We start from the raw sequence: 14901 nt of genomic DNA on the forward strand, positions 1-14901 counted from the left end.
CTAAGTTGAGTGTCAAGAATTTTATAAACTTGACAAAGCAGTTGCTGTATTTTTCTGTGTCTGTGCTGTGAATGCTGATGTGGACACATAGATGATTAAAATAGTTGAGTGGTGGAAATAAAACTTTTAAGAAGGTGAATGGATCTGAAGACACTTGTACCTGGCTCTGGTTCCTCCCCAATGTAACATTGGGTCATGGTCTTCATCTAAAAGCACCTGCCTACATTTTGCACATCATTGAGTAATGGTCACACACACACACACACACACACACACACACACACACACACACACACACAAACTTTCTGAAACCTATTACAAATGTATACAATCCTCTGGAAAAAGTTCACAGAGATAGCGAGGATTCATTTCATGGCAGGCAACATGGTGGGCCTTTCCACCATTGTGTGTGATAGGGACCATGCTCTGCTTTCCTTACAGACTGATGTGGATTCTGTGTTACTTGGTCTTATGTAATTAGAACAGCAGGCACAGCTTCCCTTGCTCCCTATTTCTGTATAGACACCTGCAATTACAGAAACAGAAAGGCACTGTTTCTACTTCACAGATGGAAAAAAGCCTTCAGAATCATGCTTTCAGATAGGAACTATGTCCCCATTCATGAGACCCAAAGCTAAATTGGTCATTTTTGCAATTCTCAGTAAGAGAACATCTGCAGCATTCAGTACCTGGAACTCAGAGTTCACAGTAAACATCAACGCACATGTAAATCTGTGTCCTACTTCACCTCCAGGCTCTTTTTTTTTTTTTAAGAAAAGAAATAGAGATGTGTAAAGACAAACTGCAAAATAATCTTCACATGGTTGGAAAATAACACTTATGAAACATTTAATTCGTGCTATAAATCAGCATAATGTTTTGAAAATAAATTTAGTTAACACATTTTAAACACTACTAAAATTCCATTCCCTTTAACTCAGTGAGTTCGAGAAATCTAAACATTGAGCATTAAAAGGCAAGAGACATGGCTTCATGGCTGAACTCTTGTCTGGCATGCTCCAGACTCCAGGTCCAATCCCCAACATCAGTAAAGTAATAACAATAAAATAAAATAGCAAACAGCAGTAGAATGCTAAGTGACCAACAAGAGGAGAAATGGCCAAGGAAGTGTGGAAAACTATCTCAATGACCTATTCACTATCCTGTGAAAGGAAGCTTCCAAGGGCTGTGTAACATGAATAGCTACATACTAGGGAGATATTTGTAGTGTCGAATCCTATACAATCAGCCCTGTGGAGAACACATGTGTTTAGAAATAAGGATTAGAAACAGAACCCAGACAAAATATTGAGCATATAGTGCATTTAAAAACATGGTAAACCAGGTGTTCACGGCACACATCATTAATCCCAGCACTGGGGAGGCAGAGGCAGGCAGATCTCTGAGTTCAAAGCCAGACTGGTCCACAGAGTGAGTTCCAGGACAGGAAACAACCAAGCCTACACAAAGAAACCCTGTCTTGAAAAAAAAGACCTATGCCTTTAGTCCCAGCACTCAGAAGGCAGAGGCAGGCAGATTACTGTGAGCTCAAGGCCAGCCTGGTCTACAAAGTGAGTCCAGGACAGCCAAGACTAACAGAGAAACCCTGACTCAAAAAACAAACAAACAAAATGCTTGTTTATTGCATCAATGTTCATAGTGTCTACACTATGGATCAGCTTAAATGTCCATCCATAGATGAATGAACAAAAAAAGGAAAATATGGCACATATATACCCCTGCAAAAATTTATTCTCTCCTTCTATCATGAAGGTCACCAGGCTCGGTGACAAGCACCTTTACCCAGGGAGCTATCTCACCAACCCTCCAGTGGAGTTTTACTAGGTCATAAAGCACTAAATTATGTTATTTGTAGAAAAATGGGTGGATCTAGAAATCATTACATTAAGCAAAATAAGCCATATTTGGACAAATACCACGTTTTTCTATCAAGTGAAATCTAGATTCTTTTTAATGAATGAATGCAGAAAGAGGACCATTTGGGAAGAGAAAAGGGACAGAGGGAGGATAAAGAAGGAGACAAGAGCAGGAAATGAGTGACTATGATCCAAGCATGTTATATAAATGTATAAAGTACTATAATGAAAGTTGGAATTTTGTACAATTAATATAAACTAATAACTTCTTTTGGTAGGGAGGATTCAAGACAGGGTTTCTCTGCATAGCCATTGCTGCGCTGAAACTCACTCTGTAGACCAGGCTGGCCTTGAACTCATAGACATCCACCTGCCTCCACCTCCCAAGTGCTGGGATTAAATGAATGCACCACCATGGCTGGGTTCACTAATGACTTCTTGATGTTGAATACTGTTTTATCATAGGGACTATCCAGCGACTAGAAGAAGCAGAATAACTTGACTCTGTTCACAGTGGAAGAGTGACATCAACCTCTGTCTTGTTTTTGAACAGAGCTGGAGCTGACGCAATGCCCTCTGTAGATCATCTCACAGCAAGGAGAGCCTGCTCCAGCCCCTGAAGTAGAAAGCTGCTGTTTCACCAAACATGCAGGCTAGTAGCTGCCTAACAGCTGGAATTTAATGACCTGAGAGGTAAAAACCTCTCTGCCTACAGCAAACAGAATCAAGAAATGAGTAAACTATAAAAGCAGGTTAAACCATTGTGAAAATGTGCTATGCTTATACAACTGTCTAGAATAAAGTAAGAAGGGTATGCCTGGGATCGGTGCATGTTTTCATTAAGCCATTTCTCTCTAACTCCCACATCTGTGAGTCTACTTGTATCCTTGAGCATTTCCAGAACAAGTTAAAGAAACTAAAGATGAACGCAAGTTCTTACTGCTGGAAATTTCTTCATTCAATTTTTAGAGAATACCTGTATTATCAAAATATTCTAGTAGTACAAAGGAGGAGCTATGAAAAATAATCCTGTCTACTACCCTGTCTCCCAGGCTAAGACACTTTTAATGAAGCATTTTAGCTCTAACAGAGAACTTCTGAAAGCCAGCTCAAGACCAAAAGCCAGTATGTCATGGAAGTAACTTAGTCGTATGAGCTGTCCTCAAACAGCAAAAAAATCTCTCTTAAGATTAGCAATATCAGAGCTGTAAAGCCAGGTGTCTGGTCTGCAGAACAAGATCCTATCTCAAAAACATAATAACAAAAATAACTTTTGGAATTTGTTTAGAATTATCCTTACTTCATTTTATTCAAACCACTATAGGGATGAAGAGATTTTAGTGGAGACTAAAAAACAAAACAAACAAACAATAAATAAAAACCTTTGGGAAGCTGGCAAGTGAATTTAGGTAAAAACTACAAAATCAGCCAGGCACAGTGGCTCATGCCTGTAATGCCAGCATTCGGGGAGGCAGAGGCAGGTGGATCTCTGTGAGTTCAAGACCAGCCTTGTCCACAGTGAGTCCAGGACTGCCAAGGCTACATCCTGTAGCCTTTCAAGAAACCATGTCTCGAAACTGTGGTACATTTACACTATGGAATACTACTGAACTATTAAAAACAAGGAATCCCAAAAATTTGTGGACAGATGGATTGAACTAGAAATTATCATAATCAGTGAGTTCACCCAGAAGCAGAAAGAGTCAAATAGCATACACTCACTTATATCTGGACACTAGCCCAAAGGGCATGTCCCATGAAAGTTTTCACTTACCAGGAAAGTGGGTCAGAGGGGAGGACATCTTATTGGGACTCTAGGTGAGAGAAGCATGGGAGAATGGGGAAATAGAAGGATCCAGAGGGTCCTAGAAACTTACAAGAGGAACATTATGGCGGGCAGATCTGGGCCCAGGGGTACTGCTCAAACTATGGCACCAGCCAAGGACAATATGGGCAGTAAACTTCAAACCCCTACCCAGTTCTAGCCAATGGACAGGACATTCTCCACCACTGAGTGGAGAGTGGGGACTGACTTTCACATGAACTCTGGTGCCCCATATTTGACCACGTCCCCTTGATGGGGAGGCCTGGTGGCACTCAGAGAAAGGATAGCAGGTTACCAAGAAGAGACTTGATACGCTATGAGCATATACAGGGGGAGGAGGTCCCCCTCAGTCACAGTCATAGGGGAGGGGAGTAAGGGGAAAATGGGAGGGAGGGAGGGAGGAATGGGAGGATACAAGGGGTGGGATAACAATTGAGACGTAATATGAATAAATTAATAAAATATTTTTTAAAAAAGAAACCATGTCTTTTAAAACCCCCAAACTAGAAACCAAAACAAAAGAAGAATTATCTTAACTTCTAAAATTACAACTTTATAAAAGATATAATTATTTTAAGTACAGAAAAGTATTCAGAAAAAAAATGTCTTAGAAAACAACCTTGTATTTAAGTAATTGTTTTGGATCATTTCTCCATTGCCATTAGTTATACTTAGAGACAAACTGAGGACTAGAAGTGATCTTGTGGGGTGCCTATAAAAGGGTGCCCATGAATAGACTTTATAATCATCGGATGCTATATACATGCAATCAGAAACACAACCAAGATTACTCAGAGAAAAGATTCCTTTCTTGAAATAGAGCTTTATGTGCATACACATTATACATCAACATGTTTTGAAAATAAATATGTATATAAACTATATCTCAATAAGAATTACTTTAAAACAAAAGAAGAATTTGTAGCTGGCCATGGTGGTGCATGCCTGTAATTCCAGCATTCTGGGGGGCAGACACAGGCGGATCTATGTGAGTTCAAGGACAGACTGGTTGACAAAGGGAGTCCAAGACAGCCAAAGGATGTCAGAGTCAGACAGTGGAGAAACACTGGAAATGCAAACACACTGAAAGGCCTAAGGGATTTCCTGGGCGAATGCCACAGTGGGCTTTATGGGGCACATACTGTCCAGCACTCCAAGTCCTTTCAGGCTGTGTATAGCCAGTACAGAGAGGCTCTCTGGTCAATGGGCATATCTATGAGCGTGTGCCAAACATCCCAAAGGGATCAGAAAGAGCCCATGAGTTCCGGTGGTGTTCAGCTTAGCTTTCTGAGGAATCATGGCAATAACTTTCCCAAAAAGGAAGGACTACTCTGAAATGAAGACGGAGATAATAAGCTTTTAGGGACAGTGACAGACAAGGCCACTTCTCCCCAAGATCCCACTCCGCTGTGGCCACAGAAATCCCAGCCACAGCCTCTCCCGGCCTTGACCTGCTGGGCTGGAGCGCCCCCTTGTGGCCACTGCCTTGGAGAACACCAAGTTCTGAGGCCACTGAGTCATGAGACTATAAAATGTCACCATTTAACTGTCACGGCCATCATTATGTTGGCCTTAAAATGTCATTACACACACGCGCGCGCCTTCCATTTTTAATTTTGCTATTGTTTAAGTTCTTTGCAGAAAACAGGAAAGTATGAAGTAGCTATCAACCCATCAGCGAAGACAACTACCTTTCACATCATTTGCCATGCATTGTATTCACATAGTTGAGATCATGTTATGCAGTAAAGTTCCATCTACTTCTGGCTTCATTCCCTGGCCTGGCCCCCATCAAAGTGGCTTCCCGCTATCCCATTAGTATGGGCCCTGGGAGGCACTGGCAAATTTAAAGAGTAGAAGGGTCAAGCCAGAGTATTTCACGCCCCCTGCCTTGGGGAGGAATTTTCCAGTAGCCATGACTCTTGCTCCCATCAAGTGCATAACTTCTAAGCTGTGAGACCACCTCTTACAGCCCTCATGTTGCTCAGCTCTGGGTCCCTTCAGCTTAATGAAAAGTTCTCTGCTCTTTGTTACCTATGAATAGGTCCCACAATAATGTTTAAAATGCCCAGAGCAGTTTATTTTCCTAATCACATCAAGACCAATCTATATATTCATTCAAAATTATTCCACATGGGTTGTCAAGTATAATTATTTGTAGATTCTGTTGTTTTGTTTTGTCTGAGACAAGGTCTTATGCAGGCCAGGTTGGCCAAGGGTGACCTTAAACTTAGGTCCCCCTGCCTCCACTCCTGAGTACCGGAATTGCAGGTGTGTGTCACCGTACTGGCTTTTATGTGGTGGTGGGGATCAAACCTGGGGGCACTCTAGGCAGTCACTCTACCAACTGAGCTACACTCCCAGGGAGCAAATTCCATCTTAAAGACTGGATAATGTAACATCAGGTCTTAATTCATATCATTTAGGTTTCCATATTGACTAAAATACAACATTGGAAAGAATGTCTTCATACTTAAATTTGTAACCACCCTTCAATGTATTTGCACAGGCTGTTTCCGGGAAGTAACTAAAAATGAATGGAATGTTTTATGTTTCCTGGTACATATTGCCAAAAATCTCCAGTAAGAAAGGTTAGAAGAGTTTACAACCCCACCAGTGAGCTGGGGCAGCTTGTGTCACCATCTCCTTCACAGCTCAGACTGTACTGTTGACGTTGAGACAGCAAGAAGGGCACCCTCCTGCTGCTGTGGCTGCTGCTGATTAATTTAGGTGTTTTGTCTTCATTGTTAGCGAGGCAGAACATTTTTCAGGTGTTTCCTCTTTGGTAAACTATGCTGTCTCTTACTATAGAGTGCTCACTTGCTATCTTACAAATTAAAGTATCAAATTCTTAGGTACATAGACACTGGCTGTGATGGCATTAAGTAGAAGGGAAATGTTAAAAGTAGAAGCACGGGATTCTAAGTGCCCGAAAATTCAGCTCAATAATTAGATAGAATCAATAGATCCTGAAAAATGACAAACAGGATCCCACCCTAAAACACTTTTAAAAGATGGCACTGCTGACTATGCTGCCCTGGATAGGGTTATTGGCATCCCTGTGCCTTCCCCAGTCAAATGAACAGTAAGCCATTTATCTTTGTCATGCTCTGTGAGGACATGGAAACTGCGTTAATGCCTTCTCTCGTAGAGTCTCCTTCTCCAGCTTCTTTACTATGAGGAATACAGTAAGTAGGTGTGATGCTGTATACTCTCTGAGAAAGGGCTGTGGCTTCCATAAGAACTTTCCTGCTACGGATCCAGTAAGTGTCTCCCAAAGGCCAATGTGTTAAAAGATTTGACACTAGCCTGTGGTACTGTTGTGAGGTGGAAGAATCTGTGGGAAGCCTAGCGCGACATGCTCTTGAACTGAATATTGGGACCCCAGCCCTCCCTCTCTCCACTTCCTGGCCTCCATGAAGTGAACAGCTTCCTTGGTTTTGTGTTCCTGCCAGGATGTGCTGTCCCACCACAGGCTCCAAAAGAACTGGGGCCAAGTGACCAAGAACTGAATCCTCTGAACCCTCCAGCCAAACGAAACCTTTTCTTCTATATTGATTACCTCAGGTAATTTGTCACAGTGACAGAAAGCTAACATTGACTTAGTCCATCTGCTCTATGCTGTGAGGAAGCCCAAGATGGTCCATGGAGAGCTGGAGGCCCAGGCAACCCCCACAGTGCTGTACTAGTTCAAGTTGCTTCAGAGTTGAAAGCACATGTAACAGTGCCTGCTTCGTTTGCAGGACTGTGAGAAACTGCTGGTGCTCCATGCCACTAAGGCCAGGATGCTCTCAGGCATCAAGGTAGCGCTGAGATGCTGCTCCCTTAGCATCCAGGCCCTGGACAGGAGCAGCAGGAAGGGTGGAGAGTTCAGCTTCAGTGGAGAGAGGAGATCTTGTTCTTCCTAGAGGGAAAGAGGGAGTTTCCACAGCAAGGAAATCGCTAAACAGAAGCTGGAGTTCCAACACTAAAACAACAGAACAATGCGAAGTTTCCTGTCCTCACAGTACCTAGTGACACTGTGTGATGTCTACAGACGTACACGGTGTGAGAAAAGAGCACTTCTCTCACAACCCAGCATTTTGTGCCTTGAAAGTAGAAAAGTTATAATTAGCTAGGGCAAACATAGTTTTTTTTTTTTAAATTCAATTCAGGAAGGAGAATTTCAATAGTTGAAATGTATATATAATATACATTACATATGTGCATACACACAAATATATCAAAGACAGCAAAAATATGAGCACAGAAAACTGTACACACAAGTCCCTTGGGCTTCTGTATATGCAAAAGTAAAGAAACAAAAAAAAAAAACCCAGACACTAAAGGTTGAACAACTAGAGTGTATATACATATACATATATGTGTGCATACATTTACATATATGTGTGTATATGTATACATATATGAGAATATTATTCAACAATAAAATATTAAGTGCTGATGGATGATATACGCCAAAACATAGGTAACTTTTAAAGACTGTGCTACAGAGGCCCCCAGAGGACTGGGCATTTTGCTATTTACAGGAATCACAGATGACAAGGCTTCTGCAAGCAGACATGACAAGTTTTACTAGGTGCATAGGAATACCATCTTAGACAGTGCTCTTGCTCTTGTTAAGACCGTTTCGGTTTTGTAAGTGTATCACACATATCCACAGAAGCTGGATTCTCATGAGCAAAGAATGTTACCTACACAGTTGCAGAAATCCTACCTCCTTGGACCAACATCATGGCATGCCTGCAAAAGCCAGCATTTGGGGGCTAGCAGCCAGCCTTGGAGACCCTGGGTGAGGGTTTCCTGTTTGGTTTCTCTCTCTCTCTCTCTCTCTCTCTCTCTCCTTCTCTCTCCTCCTCTCCTCTCTCTCTCTCTCTCTCTCTCTCTCTCTCTCTCACACACACACACACACACACACATTCTCTGAAATCAGCAGAGAAGGGGTGTGTGAATTATCCCTTCTGGTGTCACATTTAATATTAGATTTTTAATGCCTGACCCTAGTTAAATGTGAAAGAGAAAAAGCGTGTTCCTGGTTTTTTTTCTTTTTTTTATTAATTTATTCTTGTTACATCTCAATGTTTATCCCATCCCTTGTATCCTCCCATTCCTCCCCCCCCCCCCCCCATTTTCCCATTATTCCCCTCCCCTATGACTGTTCCTGAGGGGTGGATTTCCTCCCCCTGTATATTCTCTAGGGTATCAAGTCTCTTCTTGGCAACCTGCTGTCCTTCCTCTGAGTGCCACCAGGTCTCCCCCTCCAGGGGACATGGTCAAATGTGAAGCACCAGAGTACGTGAGAAAGTCATATCACACTCTCCATTCAACTGTGGAGAATGTCCTGTCCGTTGACTAGATCTGGGAAGGGGTTTAAAGTTTACCACCTGTACTGTCCTTGGCTGATGCCTTAGTTTGAGCGGGACCCCTGGGCCCAAATCTGCCTATCATAATGTTCTACTTATAGGTTTCTAGGACCCTCTGGATCCTTTTATTTTGCTATTCTCCCATGCGTCTCTCATTTAGAGTCCCAATAGGATGCCCTCCCCTCTGTCCCAGTTTCCTGGTAAGTGAAGGCTTTCGTGAGACATGCTCCTTGGGCTACTATGCAGATATACGTGAGTATATACCATTTGAGTCTTTCTGCTTCTGGGTTAACTCACTCATTATGATCATTTCTAGCTCAATCCATTTATCCACAAATTTCGGGAATTCCTTGTTTTTAATAGCTGAGTAGTATTCCATAGTGTATATGTACCACAGTTTCTTTATCCACTCTTCTACTGAGGGACACTTAGGCTGTTTCCATGTTCTGGCTATTATGAATAAGGCTGCTATGAACATGGTTGAGCAAATTTTCTTGTTGTGTGCTGGAGCATCTTCTGGGTATATTCCAAGGAGTGGAATAGCTGGGTCTTGAGGAAGCCCTATTCCCATTTTTCTGAGATAGCACCAGATAGATTTCCAAAGTGGCTGTACTAGTTTGCATTTCCACCAGCAATGAAGGAGTATTCCTCTCTCCCCACATCCTTGCCAGCATGTGGTGTCACTTGAATTTTTGATCTTAGCCATTCTGATGGGTGTAAGATGGAATCTCAGAGTTGTTTTGATTTGCATTTCCCTGATAACTAAGGAGGTTGAACATTTCTTTAAGTGTTTCTCAGCCATTTGATATTCCTCTGTTGAGAATTCTCTGTTTAGTTCCAAGCCCCATTTCTCAATTGGGTTATTCGGTTTGGTGGTGTTTAATTTCTTGAGTTCTTTATATATTTTGGATATTAGACCTTTGTCAGATGTAGGTGTTCCTGTTTTTAATCCACTCACAATCCCATGTCCTCTATAGCAGTCCTGAGTCTTCCCTAGCATTCTTACTTCTGTCCTCCCAGGGCATATTGAAGCAGCATGAGCAGACAGTTCCCCCTAGCTAGCTGTTTTATGTTGTCTTTGGAATTTCTGGTGCTCAAGGAAACACTCAGCATTGTATCTGGTTGTGTGCTTCCCCATCTCATTACAAACAGGCCGACTTCTCTGGGTATCTCTGCCATCCTTACAGAAGTGGTTTACTCTCCTTACTCTGACACTGTAGCTACATATAATGTTTTCACTCAGGCCTGGCAAATCCTTTGGGTCTAATTCTGTGAGCATACCTCAGCCCTGGGTGATGACATCTGCATCCCTTCCTTTAGATCCCTGACTAACTTTAAAGCTCTTGTAGAAGTATAAACCAGCCTGTGACAGTTTTCTGTACGTTAAAGAACTTGATTGTTCAGTTTTCATGATGGTTGCTTAAGGAAGTCTGATAGAGATGGCTATCTCTCCTGGACCATGCCAACGACAGTTACAAAGTACTGCGGTTCCACGTCACAAGTGATTTGTCCCCCATAGCCTGTTGACCCTTTTCAGGCAGGCTTTGTGTGTGCTACTGATTTCCCCTTAGCATTGTATTGTTTTGACATCTATAAATGGACTGAGACCTGAAAGGAGTCCAGAATAAAATACATTTTGATTGAAAAAAAACAAAAATATGCTAAATAAAAAGAGCGACATATTTGCTATATTATCCCATTTCTATGCCTAGAGCTTTGGTGATGGACAAGGAACTGAAGGGAAATAAGGAGAAAATGCTAATAGCACAGAGTCTCTTTGGAGTAATGAACATACTCTGTTATTACCGATAGTGACAGCTGACGAATTCTGTGAATATGCTTTAAAACTTATTGAATTGTATAGCTTAAATAGGTGAATTATATAGTATATGATTTATCTCATTGAAGCTATAAAATTGGGGTTTTTTTTTCAAGTACAGAATAGAGTCCTTATCTGGTATGCAACAAGTATGCAACAAGTCCCTGGGTGTAATGCCCACTATTTTCAACTACAACAAAGGACACAAAGAGTCAGCTAATAACCTCTAAAAGGCTTTCCTTGGCTTCTCCAAGCAGTGCAGGGGTAGGGACAGCTGGAGAGTCTTCAAGCAGTGCAGGGGTAGGGGCAGCTGGAGAGTCAGCTCAGCTCGGTAGTTAAGAGCACTTTCTGCTTTCAGAGGACTTGAGTTTAGTTCCCAGCGCCCACATCCAGTAGCTCACAGCTGCTGTCAAGCCAGTTCCAGGGGATCTGACACTCTCTTTTGGCCCCCCAGGTATTCACATGCACATTTACTTACACACACACACACACACACACACACACACACACACACACACGTCAATAAATAATTTTTTAAGAAGAGAGCAGTGGACCACGAGGGACACCTCAGCAGAAGTTTTCCCGTCCACTGCCCCTTGAACGCTGCCATGCTCGTCATCCCCAGTCCCAAGTATGTAAATGGTTTAACAGCCACAGACACTGTCTAATCTCTCTGTCACCAACTGTTCTCTCTGTATAGTTCAGTGGACCCTCAAACGACCCTAGGAAGGTCTTTTAGGTAAAAATAACTGGCCTAAAAGCTAGGGAAAGAGAGGGGCTCAAACTTAGGCATGTGTCTCCATCACACTTACTGCTGAGAGCTTCCAACTAGAATGGCCACTGTGGCTTAGAAGCTGAAAGAATGAAGTCTTGCCACCCACCCCAGAGTGAAGGTGTGTCATCTCTTTGCCAGTTCTCTGACTCAACTCTCCTCTGCCTGTCAGAAACATAGTAAGACCACAGGGGAGCCCTAAGCTTGCTCTAAGAAATCAGAGAAGCCTTATGTAAGGCACCAGAGGGGCCACATCCACTGACACTCAATACTCTACCTGCGGTCAGTCCAGGATAAAACCCAGAGTCAATTATACATATTTTGAAAATGTAATTTAAAAAATGTAAAATACTGTTTTGTTAAAATAGGATCTTAGACATTTAGAATTAACTATTTTGAAATTGGTTTCACCTCTCTTTTTAGTGTGATGAATAGAACATTTTAAATCATGCCTGACATTTCTACTGGGAAACACTGCCATTGACTTGGTGCGGCCCAGGCGCCCTGGTGCCCTGAGGTAGCTTGCTCTGTGAATGCCCCTTACAGATTCCCAAAAACCAAGGAGTGCAGGAGCATCCTCAGTACTGAGGGATGTGGGCCCAAGTACAAGTAAATGCAAGGATCAGCTCCTGGGAAAGTCAGGACTCATCAGACAGCAGACTGGCCTCACGCCCCATCAAGACCAACTTCTGAGGTAAAATGAGGGTTAGCACGCTTGCCTCGTGGAAACTCAAGCTGGGATGCCAAACCATCTCCTCAGGATGCAATTCTATCAGCAGGGGACACTTGGAAGTCTGACTGCACCATCTCCTCAGGATGCAATTCTATCAGCAGGGGACACTTGGAAGTCTGACTGCCACTGGGCTAAGCCTAACAAGAAATTCCGCCAGACAGAAATTCAGTTCCCTGAGGCAGATACTTCCTTTCCCTCCTTGCTGCTAAGCCAAAATTCTGTGACCCAACGTAACAGAAGAGGTTTCAACTTGAATGTACTGTATTCATCAACCTGCATAACGCACTGGGTTATGCCTCCATCTAAAGCCCAACTAAGCACCTTTTCATCTCTCAGAGCATGGCTACATGTCTGCCTACTGAGACCCACTTGTGTCCAATCCACTGCTGAGTTATACTGGAGTGTTTTTGCAATCCTGTGATTCAAGCCAGTTGAATAACACAGTAACACTGAACCTGTCAAAACATCATATGATTACTGAGTTAGTGGAGCGAAGGCTGATGCAATCCTAAATCTGGCTGCATCCGCTGCTAGGTGTGACAGGAAGTATGCAGTCAGGCATCTGAGGGCACAAGAAATTGTTGTGGTCCCAGTGAAGTCTGGAGGCGGAATCCCATAACACAGGGTATCTGGGATCCCAAGTCATCCACACCAGTGTCCAGTTCACAGCAAGTGCGCAATGCCAAGAATCACAGGTGTGAAGAATTGCTAGCCCAAGGCTCAGGCCCTCTAGATCTCAACAAAGAGGAATGCTGTTTCATCTAGCACAACTGGTCTGACTCTGTCAGGCCTTGGGGTGGCTACCAGGCAGCCTGACACCCACACCTAAGCCCTGGGCCCTACTGGTGAACATAAACAACGCCAGCGGCCATTAGGCAAGGCCACTCCTCGATCATGACAAAAGCAAGGCGAACCCCTCACAATCATATTTGAACACAGGTGAAACACAAGTCATAAAAAAGACCAGACCTGGTCCTGGCTAATCGTAGCTGCCCACAGCTTTGGTCTCACTCCATTCTTCTTTCCATGTAGGTAAGAATGTTAAGATGCTGGCCCAAAGAATCATTCCTGCTTCCCATCAGCCCTCGGTCCTCGACAAAGCCTCCATCTTTACTGTGACCAAGAACAAGCACAGATCCTCTTAACACCAAGACATCCCACAGGCTACCCTTCATGTGGGTCCATGACTTGACTTTGGCTAAAGGGAATTCACAATTCCCTTTCCTGGTTTGTGCCTATGGTGGCCATCGTGCCCACCTCATATAAAGAACGGAGAGAGGAGAAAGAGTAGTTGCTAAGGGTCACTTCTATGACAGACAAGGGAAACTCTCCAACTAGATTACATTCAATGTTCTACTCCTTTCTTCCAAAAAAAGCTCAACAATGCAGAAACAAACAGAATTAGCCATGAGCATGCAAGCACATACGTGGACTTCACAGTTTAACAAATAACTAGTAACTCATGACAATAGATATGATCCAGGGACATAAGTTAGGCAAAACCCTACAACTACGCAGAAGCACAAGCAAGGCTAGGAACCAGAGAAGTCTACTTTGCTTTCCAGGGTGTAACCTGAACAAGGTACTTAAATTGAGCCTTGCTTTCTCACTCTGAAAATTAAAGCACTCATAAAGGGCCTGTGGGACAATGACAAAGTTCCAGAACAGTGCTTGGCAAAGGAACAATTTCAAAGAGAACACTCCTCTTTCCCGCATCGCCTTGAGCTCTAGCTGAAGCCAAAACTGAGTCAGTTCTACCCAAGGCCCCTGGCTTTCCTTCCATGCCTCCCAGAAGAGTGGCAGCCTGCCTTGACTACAGACTTTTCCCAAGCGCCCAACTCAAGGCCTGGAGAAGACTCAGGAGCTAAACAAACAGCATGCACTGACTGTTCTTGCAACACGCTCTTCTCACCGCTGTGGGCACTGACATCTGGGTGTACACACCCATACACAGAAACACATACACTCAGATACAGTTTTTGTTTGGGTTTATGACAGAGTCTTACTATGGAGCTCTGGTGGTCCTGGAACTCACCATATAGACTAGGCTGGGCTCAAACTCAAGTGCTGGGATTAAAGGTGTATGCCACCATGCCTAGCTACAGAAATATAGCTTAAATATATATTAAAAATATTTTAAGCCGAATTCCCTTGTCCTAGATGCTCAAGATAGAGCACAAGACACTAACAGAAAGGAAAGTGGCTTAGCTCAGTCATCACTTACAACGTCATATTTAATAATTTAGTGGGAAAATCCTTCATTTTAATTGAATCTTTCATCAAATTTTATCTCTAGGCTGCCCTATGGGGCCTACCAAGTGTGTTGTTTTTCTCTAACAGAAGAAAAACCTCACATTAACATTCAAAAAAGAAAAAAAAGCCTAGTTTGGTCACAAGTGCCAAAGCCTGTAAAACCAACAGGAAATTACATGTGCTGTGGAGCAAACAAGTGTTTCTGAAGACTAGCTAATCTTGTTTATCCATGAGTTAAGTCCACATCACACAAACAAAC

Source organism: Acomys russatus, chromosome 13, assembly GCF_903995435.1.
Source record: "Acomys russatus chromosome 13, mAcoRus1.1, whole genome shotgun sequence".
NCBI lineage: Eukaryota > Metazoa > Chordata > Mammalia > Rodentia > Muridae > Acomys > Acomys russatus.